This window comes from Ursus arctos, unplaced genomic scaffold, assembly GCF_023065955.2.
Source record: "Ursus arctos isolate Adak ecotype North America unplaced genomic scaffold, UrsArc2.0 scaffold_29, whole genome shotgun sequence".
Lineage (NCBI taxonomy): Eukaryota > Metazoa > Chordata > Mammalia > Carnivora > Ursidae > Ursus > Ursus arctos.
The window spans coordinates 18,562,336-18,578,332 of record NW_026622974.1 but is presented as its reverse complement, the minus strand read 5'-3'; the positions used below and the strand labels follow the sequence as shown (position 1 = coordinate 18,578,332).

Below are 15,997 nucleotides of genomic sequence, written 5' to 3'. Positions count from 1 at the left end.
CCGATGCAGGTCTCCAAAGTCAGACGCCTAACCAACTGAGCCACCAAAGAGCCCCTGTTCTTATTTTTAATAAACCTTATCTGCCTTGTTTTAGCTCAGTATTCTAGCCTAATTTCATATACTTTTATTCTGATCCCGTCAACAAATATTTTAACAATCCTTCCTGCTTTGTAATGTTGACTGAATGCTTTATATATCTTTAGAAATATCTTGACTTTTAAAAAGAAGTTAGATAGAATAAAGCTAATATGTAATCCTATGGTATAGCCATAGAGCAGTTTCTCCAGGTTGGCAACATTTAATTAATAAATACTCATTTTTTTGAGACAATTGCTCAAATAACCATTAGTCACATGCTTATAACATAATCTGATGTCTGTTTCTCCACCTTATTCATAATACTATGAAAATTTTGCTGAATGTAAACTAAAATAAAAACATACTATTTATAGAGCAACTTCATCAGTTAGTGTAAAGACCCAATCAGGATAGAGCAAGTCAATTTAATTTTTACATGATGCCTTTTAGCAGGGATGGTAGTTATCAGTATTACTCGTATATTCTTTAACAAATCATTCATTTAATAATCTGCTATGGAATTTTTATCTTGCTATCAACCATATTGGTTTGATATGATATATTCCAGATTCCATTATTTTTTCTATTAAATAATCAATTTCTGTTTATTTTTATTCTCCCAAGTATCATATTAATTGTTTTTATTTTATAGAATAACAAATAAGCAGGGGGCACCTACTGTGTGCTAAGCCCAGTGGTGATGCAATGTTGAATTAGACAGACAGATCCTTTTCCTCATAAAATTTATATTATAGGGAGTTCAATAGACAATAAGTTCATCACCTAATAACGAAAAGAAAGGAAATCTAGATGGAAGTAGAATTAGAAAGGAAAAGAATAGATTGGTATGACAGAGAATAATAGAGACAGTTTTTCATAGATACAGGTTAGGCAATGACTATCAAAGGGAGTCATATTTTAGGTTAAAAGGAGCCAGCTGAGTGAAGAACCAGGAAAAGAAAATTTCTAGCAGAAAGAATAATACAAAGACCCTAAAGTGAAAGCATTTTTTCTTTTCTTGAGTCAAATAGAGCTCCAGGTGGCTGAAGTGTGGTAAACAGGGAAAGAGTAGCCTGAGAAGAAGTTGGAGACCTAGTGAGGAGTCAGATCACTCAGGGGATTGTAGGCTTCTGCCAGGCGGATTAGATTTTACCATGTAAATTGGGACTCCATTAATAGACTCTAAATGGGTAGTGATATGATCATCATAGCATTTCAAAGTGACTATTCTGGCTGCTCTGAATGGAGAAGATTGATAGGGTGCACAAGAACAAAAAGAGGAAGACTAGTTAGAAAGACTTTTAATATTCCAATGAAGATATAATGAATGAATGATTTTAGTTCAGTTTGGCCAAAAGAAAACATGCATCAATTGCAAAATTCCTGAATCTCTACAAATAATTCATAAATATGCTGAATGATCAATATGCTGAGTGGTAAATTTGCCAAATTTACCGATTTACTGGAAGATGTTATTAATTCATAAAGTTTAGAGATATTTTGACTGAAATGGATGGTTTTAATAAACCTTGAAAATTTCTGAAATGTTTTAGTCAAGGAATTTAAGTTTTAATTCAGTTTATTTTAGATTTATTATGAGTAATTTCACTCTGGCAAGCCAAAATATAGTGTATTCCTGATTGTTTTACTATCCCCTGCTTGGAAATGAGACTGTCTTATGCATTTTCAGTGATAAGTCTTGGGCATATATTCAATATTGGTACTTTAAAATGAGTGAGTTTCTATCTTCCAATAAATTTAGAGTCACAAATTCATCAATAAGCTCAAACAAGTTAATATTTGAGAATTTCTTCAGGACTAAAATGTGAATCACTCTTAAAATAGACATTTAAATAAATTTCACCAAAAAAATCACTGCAAAACAACTGTGGTAAGCAATATTTAGCAGTATTAAGACTATTATGAATCAACTCATCTTAAAGATTATTTTAAAATCCTGAAAATCTCTTGAAATCATCCATGCCCCACAGTATGCTGAAAACTATATAAGTATTTAATATAGATGTGTTTGAGGGAACTTGCATTTTTAAGAACTGGATTTTAGACAATTGATTTTACACTAATTTGTTTATTAAAAACAAGATTTTGGTGAATTGATCATTTAGCTGAAACACTGATAGTGGCAAGGGCAATTGAGGGGAGTGGATATGATATTCTGGTTAGCTGGATATTCCGGTTGATAGTCTGGAAGACTACCACATTTGATGCTAGGCTGGATTTTAGGGATGGAGGAAAGGAGATCAATGATTACTCCTACAGTTTGGGGTTTGAAGACATGGTGAGTGTTAGCACTGTTTTCTGAGAATAGGGAAATTTGGGCATAACCATGTTTGCTGCCAAAGGGAAGGAATTTTTCCAAATCAATATTTTTAATATACTTGGGGTGCTAATATAACCACCATGTGAAGCTGTCAAGTAGACAGTAAGACATACCGGCCTGGATCTAACAGGAGAAGACTAGCATGGAGACAAAACTTTACGAGTCATCAGAATATGGACGGCAGTTAAAACCAAGGATGGGAGAAGAAAGACTCACTAGGGTTCACTCCTGAAGCTCTCCCAACATTTAGACTATATAGATAAGTAATGTAGATGAGAAAGGAGTCTGAAAGGATTAGCCAGTGAGACATGCTGCTGCTAAAAATCAGAAAGGAAAGTTTTCAAGAAGGGTGGAATTGTCAATTGTATCCTATAAAACAGCAAAGTTTTATTCACATCATCACATATGACTCCCCACTCTCCTTTTTTTTTAAGGTTTCCAGTTCATTTTATTAGCATACCTTCTGTGCTTTGTTTTATAAATACATGTATACATACATACATACACACATACTTGCATGCATGCATACACACAGCATCTGTTTGTGTGATTATGTCTATCTTCCACTTCACTCTCAACCATGAACTTTTTAAAGGCAGGCGCTCTCTCAATCATCTTTATATGCTTAGCACAGTATCTGGAGAATACAAAGTACTCAGAAATATTTGTTAAGTTGCATTATATTATTTCTAATAAGAACTTCATCTCCGTCACCATCAATATACAAATATAAATATTGATAAAACATGTGAGTGCATCATGCACTTTTAAGCCAAAACCACAAGTATATTTCAGTCCTTACTGGGCATTTTAATCTTCACACCTGAAAACCAAGTTAAGTTTTTTTGATCGAAGACACATTATTTCTTTTCTGTTTATCTCTAAAGTTCTTTCTTCAACTTTTTATGAACATCTCTTGAAACTACACGGTTAAATAGCAAATGCTGAGCTCAGAGCAGAAAATTTGCAAAAAGCCACGTCTGCTTGCTACACCAAGCTACTGATCTGGAACTGCAAACCGCACCTGTAGTGCTAAAATTGATTTTACTCATCTTTGCATATGTCATCAAGATCAGCATGCATTTGAACCATTACTTAAGATTTGTTATGAAATGTTAGAAGTTGCAGTCTGTGAAAATGATTGGTTTTCTGAAAAGCTTCTCTGCTCAATTGCACATAGACAAAGGCCATGTGTAAGCTCCTCAACAAAGCTATAAACCTGGCATTATGCCCTTATATGAGCAAAAATCCTAGAGATTTGTTTATTCCTGAGATTGAAATATTCACTGAAACAACATAAATGGTAAATGAGTTCCATTCTGTGAGCTCACATAATAAAATAATAGAGAATGTAGCTTAGTATATGTGAGAAAATTAAAAAAAAAAAAAATGGAATGGGAATGAGTCTTCAGAATCAGTAAACATAATCCAGAGGATACGTGTTTAAATTGACCTTAAAAGTAAATCTACATGCAATAGATTTTCTAGCATTTCAAACTCATTTTTCAGAGTTATTTCATTTATAAAACCACAGAATATCAGCATTAAGATGAAGCTTAAGAGGTCTTACCTGACTCAAAGGGGGAAGCCCATAGGATATCGGGCAATACTGGGGGAAAAAGGTGAGAACAGCTGCATTCATGTCAACTTACATTGTTTTTCTACCAAATCACATTTCTCAAAGAAGAGATGAAAGCTCTTATCCCAATCTAGTTAAGTACGTGAATGTTTCCAATAAATACGATTGCAAAAATATGATTGCTAGATGATAATCATCTTTTAATTATACTCGAAATTAAAGTAACAACAAAAATTCATTTTTATATGGCTTTGTCATACATTTATGACTAGTAATAGCAGCATATCAACCTAGTATTAAAATTGGTCTTCATTGCCTAACTACACGCTGGGATAAATGAGAAAGGAGTGCCAGTGGCATATTGTTGAGAATTCAAAAATTAGGATTTGAAATTATCAACCATAAAGAGCACCATTTCACATATATATATATATATTTTTTAATATTTGGGTTGTTGATGTTTATTCCTCATCTTTTTCTATGACTTTTGCAAAACAAAAGGAGAGATTCATTCAAAGTGGACAAAATGAAACCAACTTTTTGTTTGTTATCTTTAAAGTATGAATCACCTATAATAACTCCATTAGCACTAATGGAAATTTGCATGTAATAAATCCTTTTGGTGCCTGGAGAATATACCACAGCTCTTTTAAGCTGTCTGGTGCTTTTACCCTTGGGTCTCGCAGAAGTGATGAGCCATCAGATATAGTGTTCCTGGAAAGGAATAGGAAGATAATTAGAGTATCTCCAATTTTCTGTCTTTGCATATAAAAGTCCTTTTTTTCCCCCCAGAAGAACATGCATACATATCTTAATACTCCCACACAACTACAGAATAGTTCAGGAAAAAATATACTGAATCACATGAAGGAAATTATTGTTATTACTTTTGAGAATCTTATAAGAATTTTCTATATTTTGTATAATTACAGTTAGTTATAAAAGGGATTAGAGAATGTTATATATACCTTTAAGGACATGTTGTCTGCTTAACTTTAAAAGGACCGGTTGCCTCATTAGCTTAAAAATGGGAAAAAAAACCTACCAGGATAAAAGTCATACTTTAGTGTATCCATCACTTGGAGTGTTTGCTGTTGTGTCTGAGTGTGCCTCTCATATGAATTTTGGAAGACACAATTCAGTCCCTAACAGATGTGATCCAACTAACCTAGAACCTCTTTCTGACCAAAAATGACAAGTTTCCGGAATTAATCAGCTCTTATTTATTTATTTATTTATTTAATTTATTTATTTCGGAGAGAGCACAAGCAGGGGGAGTGGCAGGCAGAGGGAGAAGCAGGCTCCCCTTTGAGCAGGGAGCCCAACGTGGACTCAATCCTAGAATGCTGGGATCATGACCTGAGCTGAAGGTAAACACTTAACCAACTGAGCCACCCAGGCGTCCCAATCAGCTCTCTTCTATATGATTTGTTAAGTAAAACTCTGGATAAAAGACAGACTACCAATTAGATGTATTTATAACAATATTCTGTTGCTTTAGGCAGACTGTCACCATGCCCTAATTCATCTTTACTCAAAACATGCAAAATTATTGATTTGTATCAATTCTGATATAAATGGTAAATCGATAAAAGCAATAACAGATTGTATACATTTAAATAGTAATTATGTGTTAGGTAGGGATAGTGGTAGTTAACTTTCAAGTATTTATAATTGAGTCTTTAGCCAAACAGTCAGATAAAAAATTCTATGATATGGAGTTATACTTCCCTAAATGAATAATGCATTCTCCCCTACTAGGGTTTAGTGTTTACCATATCCCTTTTAAAAGTATCGTGCAGCAGAAAACTCTTCTATATTCATATGTCAATTCAAATTCATCTGTAATTTTAATAGATATTTTAACATTTACTTTTTAATAAAGCTTTTCTTTCCCAATAAGCCAGATAATTAAAGGGCTTAAAAATAAACAAGCTAGAAAATATTTTAGCGGGCATTCTATTTGTACATGAATTTCTTTTAACTATGTTTAATGACAATAAAATGATATTTAAATGCACTAGTAAAGCTTGCTAACAAATCTTTTTGTAGAAAAGTTAGTATTCAAACTGAATATTCTACAGAGTATTACTGATTTGTAATTCCAGTGGCCATGGTAATTTTCTAGTAGCAAAAATTATTTTTAAAATAATAATACTGTAAACATATATAAAGAAAGTTATAAAGGAAAACAAAATTATTTGTAAGCCCATTACTCAGGCAATTCATCTTGATTTGTTAAAATGAAAGTTAAAAATCCATAAAATTAGAAAATTTAACAAATAACAAGTAAAACCCCCCATCCCAAACCTGCACATATTTTCTCTTCCAACCAGAGCTATTTAAAAAAATTCTTATGTTATCTTACATATTATTACACATAGAAGTGTATTAATTTGAGCTATATAAAACAAATTGTTGACCAGCAATTTTATGACTCAAACTAATACATGTGATTCTATATCTTGTTTTTTTTAATCTAATAATATATTTGAGTAGTTTTTATATTAGAAAATATACTTTATTTAGATTAAATATTATCATACATATATAATAGATTTAATTTGGCTGGTGATCTTTTGGTGAAAATTTATGCATCTTTTTGCTATTGCAACCTTTATAGATATATCTTGATATAGGTATGCATACATTTAAACAACTAATAGTGCAATTATTGTATCAAAATGATGCACATTTAAAATTTTTGTAGGTACCCTTAAATTATTCCTCAAAATTGCTCCCCCCTCATAGCACACACACAACTTTGTCAGAGCCAAGTATTATTTATGATTGATAAAAATTAGTATCTCATTTATTTAGTTGTGAGTTGAACATTTTTTTCATATGTATTCATTTATCATTTGCATTTCTATTTCTCTTTTGGTATATTGCCTATACGTATGCTTGGTTCCTTTTTAGTTTCTTAGTGATTTGTGAAACACTGATTTTCGTATCTCCTTGTACACTCCTCGTAAGACAATTGGTGCTTTATTTACCTTATATCGCAATTTTTCTGAGTTTGTTTACTAAAATCACAAATAAATTTATCCAACTTTTGCTTTTAGAAATCTTGGGTTCATTTTTACATTCAAATCCTTGATCTATCTGGAATTTATTTTGATACAGAAGTGAAGATGAGATTTAGCTTTATATTTTTTTCCGAAAAGTCTATTGTCACTATTGTAAATGATCCAACATTCTTGTTAGCATTCATCTCACCAAATTTTCTCATTATTTTACATGGATTTCTTAACAATCTTGGATTTCCCGAGTAAAGCAATATATCACTAATAATGATAATTTTGGCAGATGAAACACTGGCCACATTGAAAAAGAAATTTGAGAGTTAAAAAAATGTATTAATTCCATGCTAATGATTGGATTATCTAAGAGCAAAAAATTTATAAAAGGTATAGGTCTAAAAATTAACCTTTGTAGAGTATCAAGTATCAGTTTACATTTAATATTGGAGAAGGTAAGAAACACAATTAAAGTAGAAGTTTCTCTTACAAGAATTGGAAGAGAACCATGAGAGCATATTGTTGCCTAAGTCGGAGAACTTAAAAAAGTGAAAATTGAGACAAAAACTCTAAAACTGGTGACAAAAGCAATTTGGACTCAGTTACATGCACAAAATTAACATTAGAGATCAAAGAGGGAATGGTATAAGTAAAGGATGTCTCAGTTTGTAGATTATTCTTTCTAGAAGTTAGAGATGCCAAGAAAAGAGAGAAACAGCGGAAACCATCTTTAAATCAAAGATGTTTTTAATCTGAATAGAGATTTGTGCAATTTTAAAGGCAAAAGAGAAGCCATGAGAGGCAGTTGGTGAATGAGAAAGTCTGAGAGCTAGAACATCCTTCAGAAGTCAGGAAGAATTAAAAACTGGTATCACTGTAATTTTGGGGAAAATAGGAACAAGCTAAGGACAGAATGCCAAATTAAAATATGGTCTATTCCACAAGGTTAGGCTTGGCATTTGGGAAACTCTAAAACAACTAATGTGAAAATTAGTTGAATGACATCTAAACATTTAAATAATGAACATAAATAAATATTCAGCGAAGTCCAAAAAGGTCAATATTACTTAGTAATATCCATAACTTTCATGGCAGGATAACAGAAAGTTAAGAGAAAACATTTGAAGTATTGCAAATGGGGATTTAAACAAAATTAAGGGGAAAATTTGAACATACAGATGCTGTAGTAACACAGAGGAGAGTGCCAATTAACTTAAACTGATGTATATGAAATTCTTTCTCTGATGAAATTTTTAAAACACCAAATTATAAAGATTAAGAGCATTGAGTTTGTTATCTGCTAGGTATCTGTTATACATGTATAGTGTGATAAATCATAGATTTTAATAAAATTCCTTTTATCAGTAAATATATTCACCTCTACTTATCAGAACATTTTTGTATTCTTGGTGAGCGCTAGTGGGCTTTATTTTTTTCCCTGTGTGTGTGTGTGTGTGTGTGTGTATTTCACATATATATGTCATACACACACACACACACACACATATACATATAAGCGAACAAAAAACTATATACCCATATATATATATATATATGTATACAAATATACATATATACATATATATCTCCAAATATATGCGTACATATATAAGCAAATAAAAATAAATAAAAATCTATCATTAAAGTGTCCCAAAAAGGTCTTTTGGAAAATGCATTTTCCAAAAATTATGTAGCATTTATCTTTTATACAGAATAAACTTAAACATTAATGGTGGCTCTCAAGTAATCATGGCAAAGTAATTTTAAATAAATGTTTCTTTTTTTGCAATCTTTGAATAAATAAGTTTTCCTATAGTCTAGATTAGGTGATATTTATTTTACTTTAATGAGATTGAAAACTGATTTTATTGCTCTATTTCCTGAACATTTCAAAGTAATTTTCAGAGTCTAATTGAACAAACACATCTTATTAGTCTTTCCCTCAGCTGTAATAATTTAAACAATCCTATTTGTACTTAAATACAAAGGAAAATTCAGTCCAAAAGGGAAATGTAGCAAGACAAAGGGCCACTGTATTTTAAGAATTATTTTTCCCAAAATCTGACTGGTATTTAATTAAATAAGGAAGAAAACCAGACAATGAGGATCTTGGTAGCATTATCCCTTGCATTTGGCAATACTTACCATAACATTAAGCTATTTACTGAATTAAAATTGCTATTGTTTTCAGTTCTCCATAGATAAATATAAAGTCTCCATTTTGAGAGACTCTTGGTCTGGTTATATTTTATGAATCCTTTGAAAGAAACCATGAGAAAATAGGTAACATTGAAAAATCCATTATATGAACTCTTTATCCTTTTATAATTTTATATTTCAAAATAAAATATACTACATGTATTCTTGAGTATGGCTTTATATCAAGTTCTTGAATGTAAAATAATTTTACTTTTAGTCTTTTATAATTGTCATGATGTTGGAGTTTAAAAATGTAGTAGGATGTCCCCCTCTCTCTGTGGCTGAGGCTTTCTTTAGGGCAGACACATCTGTTGCAGACCTAATAGAGTCAACCTTAACTTCTAGAGTTCCCAAGGACCTTTCATTTGGGAAACTATATTTCTCAAAAAAAATAAAAAATGCAGCATTCATCTTTTATTCCAAACAAACCTAGATATTAATGGTGGCTTTCAGATAATGATGACAAAGCAGTTGAGCCTTATTTTTTTAGACTACTTCAGCTTAAAAGTTCTGTTTATTTTTTAAGAAATGATGAAAACACATTGATTAATAATCTTCATGAGCCTCTTAGGAACTTAATATGCAAGTTCAGGTTTTCATTGACAAGGGATTTCCCACTTTTCATTTTAAATGTAATTAATTATTTCCATGTATATGATGTTAATATTACAACACGTGTTCCCTACTGAAGAGACAGTTCAATGTTAGGCTTCTTCATATTTGCCTTTGATCTTTATCCTAAAGAGCTCCTTGTAGCAGAAGCTTAATAGTTTAGAGCCACAACCTTGACAAAAATACAGAAGAAAAATGAAATTAGAAGAGATAATAAAAGGGTAAAAATAAATAAACATAGAGTTACATACTTTTCTTAAATAATAAGCCCTCAGGAGTTCTTGGTTGAAAAGATTATGGTGGGAGTATTAGAAGAATTGTAGATGATATTCTTGCAGTTTATATGCTTCATAGGGAACAGAGACATCCTACTTCAGAATTGGGCCGCATTTGCCAGTGCGTGGATGTGGGAAGTACAGATAATGAGCACTAGGAAGAGGGAGGAAATAACTACATTTCAGGAGTGCTGAACTGTTCAAATTCCTTGTGACAGCTCCTATTCACCAATATCCAAACTGAAATCCCACTTGCTCTTATCTACAATGGACAAATGGGAGATATTGGCAGTAAGGAGGCAGACAAAGCATCCAAACCACGAGGTAAGGTCTGGATGGCTGCTCCAAGGTAGTTTTTGGAATTCCAAAGGATAATCTTGCAACTCAAACATCTAACAGTAAGATAACTCAGCCCTGAGAATGGAGCTCTAAATAAATACGTGGATTCTGAGGTTGTCTGTTTAATAATGTATAGAATAGGGAAAATAGATAAAATGAAAATTGAAAAGGAAATAGGATTATATGATATACTCAGAAAAAATTTCTTACAATCAATTATTCAAGAATGTGATTCCTATATTTCTTATATTAAGCAAGAAATGAGGCCAATACTCTTCATTTAGTGAAATATTTTATATTATTGACATTATTCCCTTGGATAATTTGTCTTTCTAAAAATCAAGCAACTAGAGTAAATTACTTCTCTGTGATACTTTTAGCTTTTGAGTTAACAATCTAAATTTTGTATTCAAATTCATACTGGCAACCCAATTCTTTCAGTGTATACAAGCTAATATATTCGTATTTTCCAAGAATTAATCCTTATTCCTGAAAATATGAAGAGATTAAAAGCTAATTCATAACATCACGAGGTGAGTTCTATCATGCACTGGGACAAGAAGGAATTCCTTACAATTGTATCCTTTCTATCAAAAAATAATCTTTAAGCACTGATTTTATGCAAGGCAGTTTGTTAGGTCTACGAAATATTAAAAAAAAACAGCTCCTATTCTTAAAGAATATTGTCACTGACCTAGTTCTGATTGCCATCTTTTCTTACCTTTATTGTTACAGTAATTATGTAATTGTTCTTTCCTCATCCAGTTCCTTCTGCTTTAAAGCTGCTTGAATTCTCATGTCATACACTTCTCAAAATTTTCCTATTTCTCCCTTGCCCTAAATTGCTTAGCACGTAGCCCAAGATTTTCCTCTATGTGATTCCAGTCGGTCTCTCTTAGCTTTGTCTTTACCAACATCCCTCCCATGTACACTACATACTCACATCACAAAAATACTCATTCAGCAAGAATTTTGTGATTTTGTAGCTTTTCCCTTGACCTGATATGTCTTTGTTAATTTATATTCATTTCTTGTCTATTGAATTCAAATTCAAATCCCACCTATTCCCAGATATCTTCCCTCATCTTTTCCTACCTTGAAGGAAATATTTCCTGTCCTGTGTTTCAACACCACCTAGTATATTATGGTATTACTTCATTCTCCTTTTGCATCATATTTGATTGCTTGTTTTTTTCTCCTCTTTGCCTTGAAACTATTTTGATTCTTTCTTATTTCTTTTTTCTGTATAGGTGTCTTTCATCGAGGACCGTAAAATCCTTTTTTCCCCCCCATACTAAACTTTATTGTGACAGGCAGGGCTGGTTCCTCCCATGCTGGGAGATACTGTGTGGCAAGTGACAAAGCTCTGAGCCTAGCCCCTTTGGGGGCTGCCGTGGTAGGGATGGGTCAGGGGAATGGGCCCCATGGCTGGGGTAGTACCATGACTGGAGGCAGAGGAGGCAACCAGAGGCCTGCTGTTTTGGGAAGACATACTCCCCTAACTGTGTCCTGACACCTCTGGAGTTTAGGCAAGGGCTTTCCAGCTCTACTTGTCCTGCATCTTCTCCAGGATAGGTACAATCATGTCAAACTTGGGCTGCTTAGCAGGATCTTCATTCATGCAGATCTTCATGAGCTTACACACATGGGAGGAAATGCCTGGTGTGATGTTAGGCTGAAGGCCTTCCAGTGCCACCTTCATTCCAGTCTCCATGTTGGAGATGTCAGCAAAGGGTATCTCCCATGTCACCAGTTCCCACAGAAGCAGTGCAAAACTCCATATGTCTGCTGAGCATCTGTTTGTATCTTCAGGCTTCTGCAGAGCTCCAGGGGCCACCCAGGCAGGTGTATACGTGCGCCGAGGGCATTGGAAGGAGAGCTTGTTGTCGGCCATGCTGATTCAGGCAGTCATGTCCTCATCAATCATTACACAACAGTTATTGAGTGCATGTCTTAGGATGAGGGGCTCCAATGTGTGTAGGAAGGCCATGCCCCTTGCCATGTCCAATGCAAACTCCACAACCTGGCTCTGGTCCACAATGAAATTGGTGTCGTCATGTACAGTGATCCATATGGTATCCAGTGTGTGATGAGGGTGGGGTGAGGAGCAGGTGGAGACTGACAGGCACCTACCACTGGGGGCACATTTGGACACGAGAAAATCCCGAGACAGGGACACTCCTCAATGAAGTACCTGCTCTTCCTCGTATGCCAGTCTCGAAACTTAAGCACCTTCATGAGGATGTCATTGCCCTGCCAATGGCCCTTCCATAGCTCTCCAGAGTGATTCTCGTTGAACTTTGCCAGAAAGTTGAGCTGTTTGAAGTCAATGCCAGAGTGTTTGTTCAGAGTCCCATTTCAGGGCTGAGTGTGGGTGTTTCCCTTCCAGAATGTGTCCTTGTATGGAATATGGTAAAGGTTGTGGCCCATCTTCTCTGCCCACTCTCGGAGGAGCTCTCTCAGGGGTGCCTTGACTTTGTCCACAGGCATTTCTTCGTACTTGTTATAAATGCTGACAAGGGCCCCATTAGTCAACAGGTCCTCTGCAACCCAATCTTGGCCCCCAAAATGGGCATAGTGCAGGGGCACATTTCCATGCTTTTTCACTGCACTGATGTCAGCTTTATACTGCAGCAGCTCCTGCACAATATCACGGTGTCCATGACTGGCTGCCAGGTGCAGGGGGCATCATCCCCACGGTTCATCACATTGATTCATGTCCCCTGCATGATCAGCATTTCAACCACAGCAGAACAGCCCTCTCGGAAGGCCCAGTGCAAGGGGGAGAAGCCATGATCATCCCCCTGGTTGAGGTTGTTGTCTGTTGTCCAACCACAGGCAAATGACGACCGCATTGCCCTCCTGGCACTGAGTGAAAATGTTGCCCATAGCAGCGTCTGGGCGCTGAGTCCCCTAGATTGGGGAACACCGTAGATGGGAACTTGGGCTGGAGGAACCTTCTTCGGGGAAATCCCCTCTGGCTGAGCCTACCATTGGCTCACCCCTGGTCCTCTCCAGGCCCCCATTCCTCCCTCCTTCTCACCTTCTTTGCCCTTCTCTCAAATTCTTTGTTTAAAGTTGTTATTTAAATTCCGGTTAGTTAACATACAGTGTAACATTAGCTTCAGGTGTACAGTATAGTGATTCAACACTTCCATGCAATACCCAGTGCTCATCACAGCAAATGTACTCCTTAATTCCCTATCACCTATTTCACCTATCCCCCCGCCACCTCCCCTCTGGTAACCATCAGTTTGTTTTCTGTAGTGAAGTGTGTTTCTTGATTTGCCTCTCTCTTTCTTTTTTTCCCCCCTATGTTCATTTGTTTTGTTTCTTAAATTCCACAAATGAATAAAATCATATGGTATTTGTCTTTCTCTGACTTATTTCACTTAGCATAATACTCTCTAGCTCCATCCATGCCATTGCAAATGGCTAGATTTTGTTCTTTTTATGGCTGAGTAATATTCCACTTCTTTTGCATCCATTCATCAGCTGATGGGCACTTGGGCTGTTTCCATAATTTGGCCATTGTAGATACTGCTGCTATAACCTTGGGGTGCATGTATCCCTTTGAATTAGTATCCTTGTATTCTTTAGGTAAATACCTAGTAGTGCAACTGCTGGATTGCAGGATAGTTTTATTTTTAACTTTCTGAGGAACCTCCAAACTGTTTTCCAGAATGGTTCCATCAGTTGGCATTCCCACCAACAGTGAAAGAGGGTTCCCCTTTCTCCACATCCTCGCCAACACCTGTGTTGTTGATTTTAGCCATTCTGACAGGTGTGAGGTGATATCTCATTGTAGTTTTGATTTATACTTCCCTGATGATCAGTGATGTTGAGCATCTTTTCATGTTTGTTTGTCGTTGTATGTCTTCTTTGGAAAAATGTCTATTTATGTCTTCTGCCCATTTCTTAACTGGATTATTTGGGTTTTGGTTGTTGAGTTTGATAAATTCATTATAGATTTTGAATACTAGCCCTTTATCAGATATGTCACTTGCAAATATCTTCTTCCATTCTAGGTCTGCCTTTTAGTTTTGTTGATTGTTTCCTTTTCTGTGCAGAATCTTTTTTATTTTGATGACATTCCAATAGTTATTTTTTGTTTTTGTTACCCTTGCCTCAGGAGACATATCTAAAAAGCAGTTACTATAGCAGATGTCAAAGAGGTTACTGCCTGTATTCTCCTTTAGGATTTCTTATGGTTTAGGTTCTCACATTTAGGTTTTTAATCCATTTTGAATTTATTTTTCTGTTTAGTGTAAGAAAATGGTCGAGTAGCATTCTTTTGCATTTGGCTGTCCAGTTTTCCCAGCACCATTTTTTGAAGATACTGTCTTTTTCCTCTTGGATATTCTTTCCTGCTTTGTCAGAGATTAATTGACCATATAGTTGTGGGTTCATTTCTCAGTTTTCTTTTTTGTTCTTTTGATCTATGTGTCTACTTTTGTGCCAGCACTGTACTGTTTTGATCACTACTGCTTTGTATTATAACTTGAAGTCTGGGATTGTGATGCCTCCAGCAAGATTGCTTTGGCTATTCCAGGTCTTTTCTGGTTCCACACAAATTTTAGGATTATTTGTTCTAGCTCTGTGAAAAATGCCGTTGGTATTTTGATAGAGATTGCATTAAATGTGTAGATTGCTATGGGTAGTATAAACATTTTAACAATATTTTTCTTCCAATCCATGAGCATGGAATATCTTTCCATTTCTTTGTGTCGTCTTTAATTTCTTTAATCAGCGTTTTATAGTTTTCAGAGTATAAGCCTTTCACCTCTTTTAGGTTTTTTCCTAGGTATCTTATTGTTTTTGGTGCAATTGTAAATGGGATTGATTCCTTAAATTCTCTTCCTGATGCTTCATTGTTGGTGTATAGAAATGGAACAGATTTCTGTATGTTGATCTTTTATCCTGTGACTTTACTGAATTCATTTATCAGGTTTTTTAAAATTTATTTATTTGAGAGAGAGAGAACAAGTGGAGGGACGGGCAGAGGGAGAGGGAGAATCAGGCACATCACTGAGCAGGGAGCCCAACTCAGTACTTGGCCTGATCCCAGGATCCTGGGATCATGACCTGAGCTGAAGGCAGACACTTAACCGACTGAGCCACCTAGGCATCTGTCATTTATCAGTTTTAAGAGATTTTTGGTAGAGTCTTTTAGGTTTTCTATATAGAGTATCATGTCATCTGTAAATAATGAAAATTTTACTTCTTCCTTGCCGATTTGGTTGCCTTTTTTTTTTTCTTTTTGTTGTCTGATGGCTGAGGCTAGGAATTCTAGTACTATGTTAGAAAAACAGTGGTGAGAGTGGAAATCCCTGTCTTGTTCCTGACTGTAGAGGAAAACTCAGTTTTTCCCCACTGAGGATGATATTTGCTGTGTATTTTTCATATGTGGCCTTTTTGATGTTGAGGTATGTTCCCTTTAAACCTACTTTGTTGAGGTTTTTGTTTTGTTTTTGTTTTGTTTTGTTTTTTGAGTTTTTGGTTTGGTTTTTTTTTTTTTATCATGAAGGGATGTTGTACTTCAAATCCTTTTTTT

At 34.8% G+C, this 15,997-nt stretch overlaps 1 pseudogene; it reads right to left on the bottom strand.

Moving 5' to 3' along the window:
• Window positions 1–11,958: 11,958 nt before the first annotated feature.
• LOC113261010 (integrin-linked protein kinase-like) lies at window positions 11,959–13,332 on the bottom strand (annotated as a pseudogene).
• Between the last annotated feature and the right edge of the window lie 2,665 nt (window positions 13,333–15,997).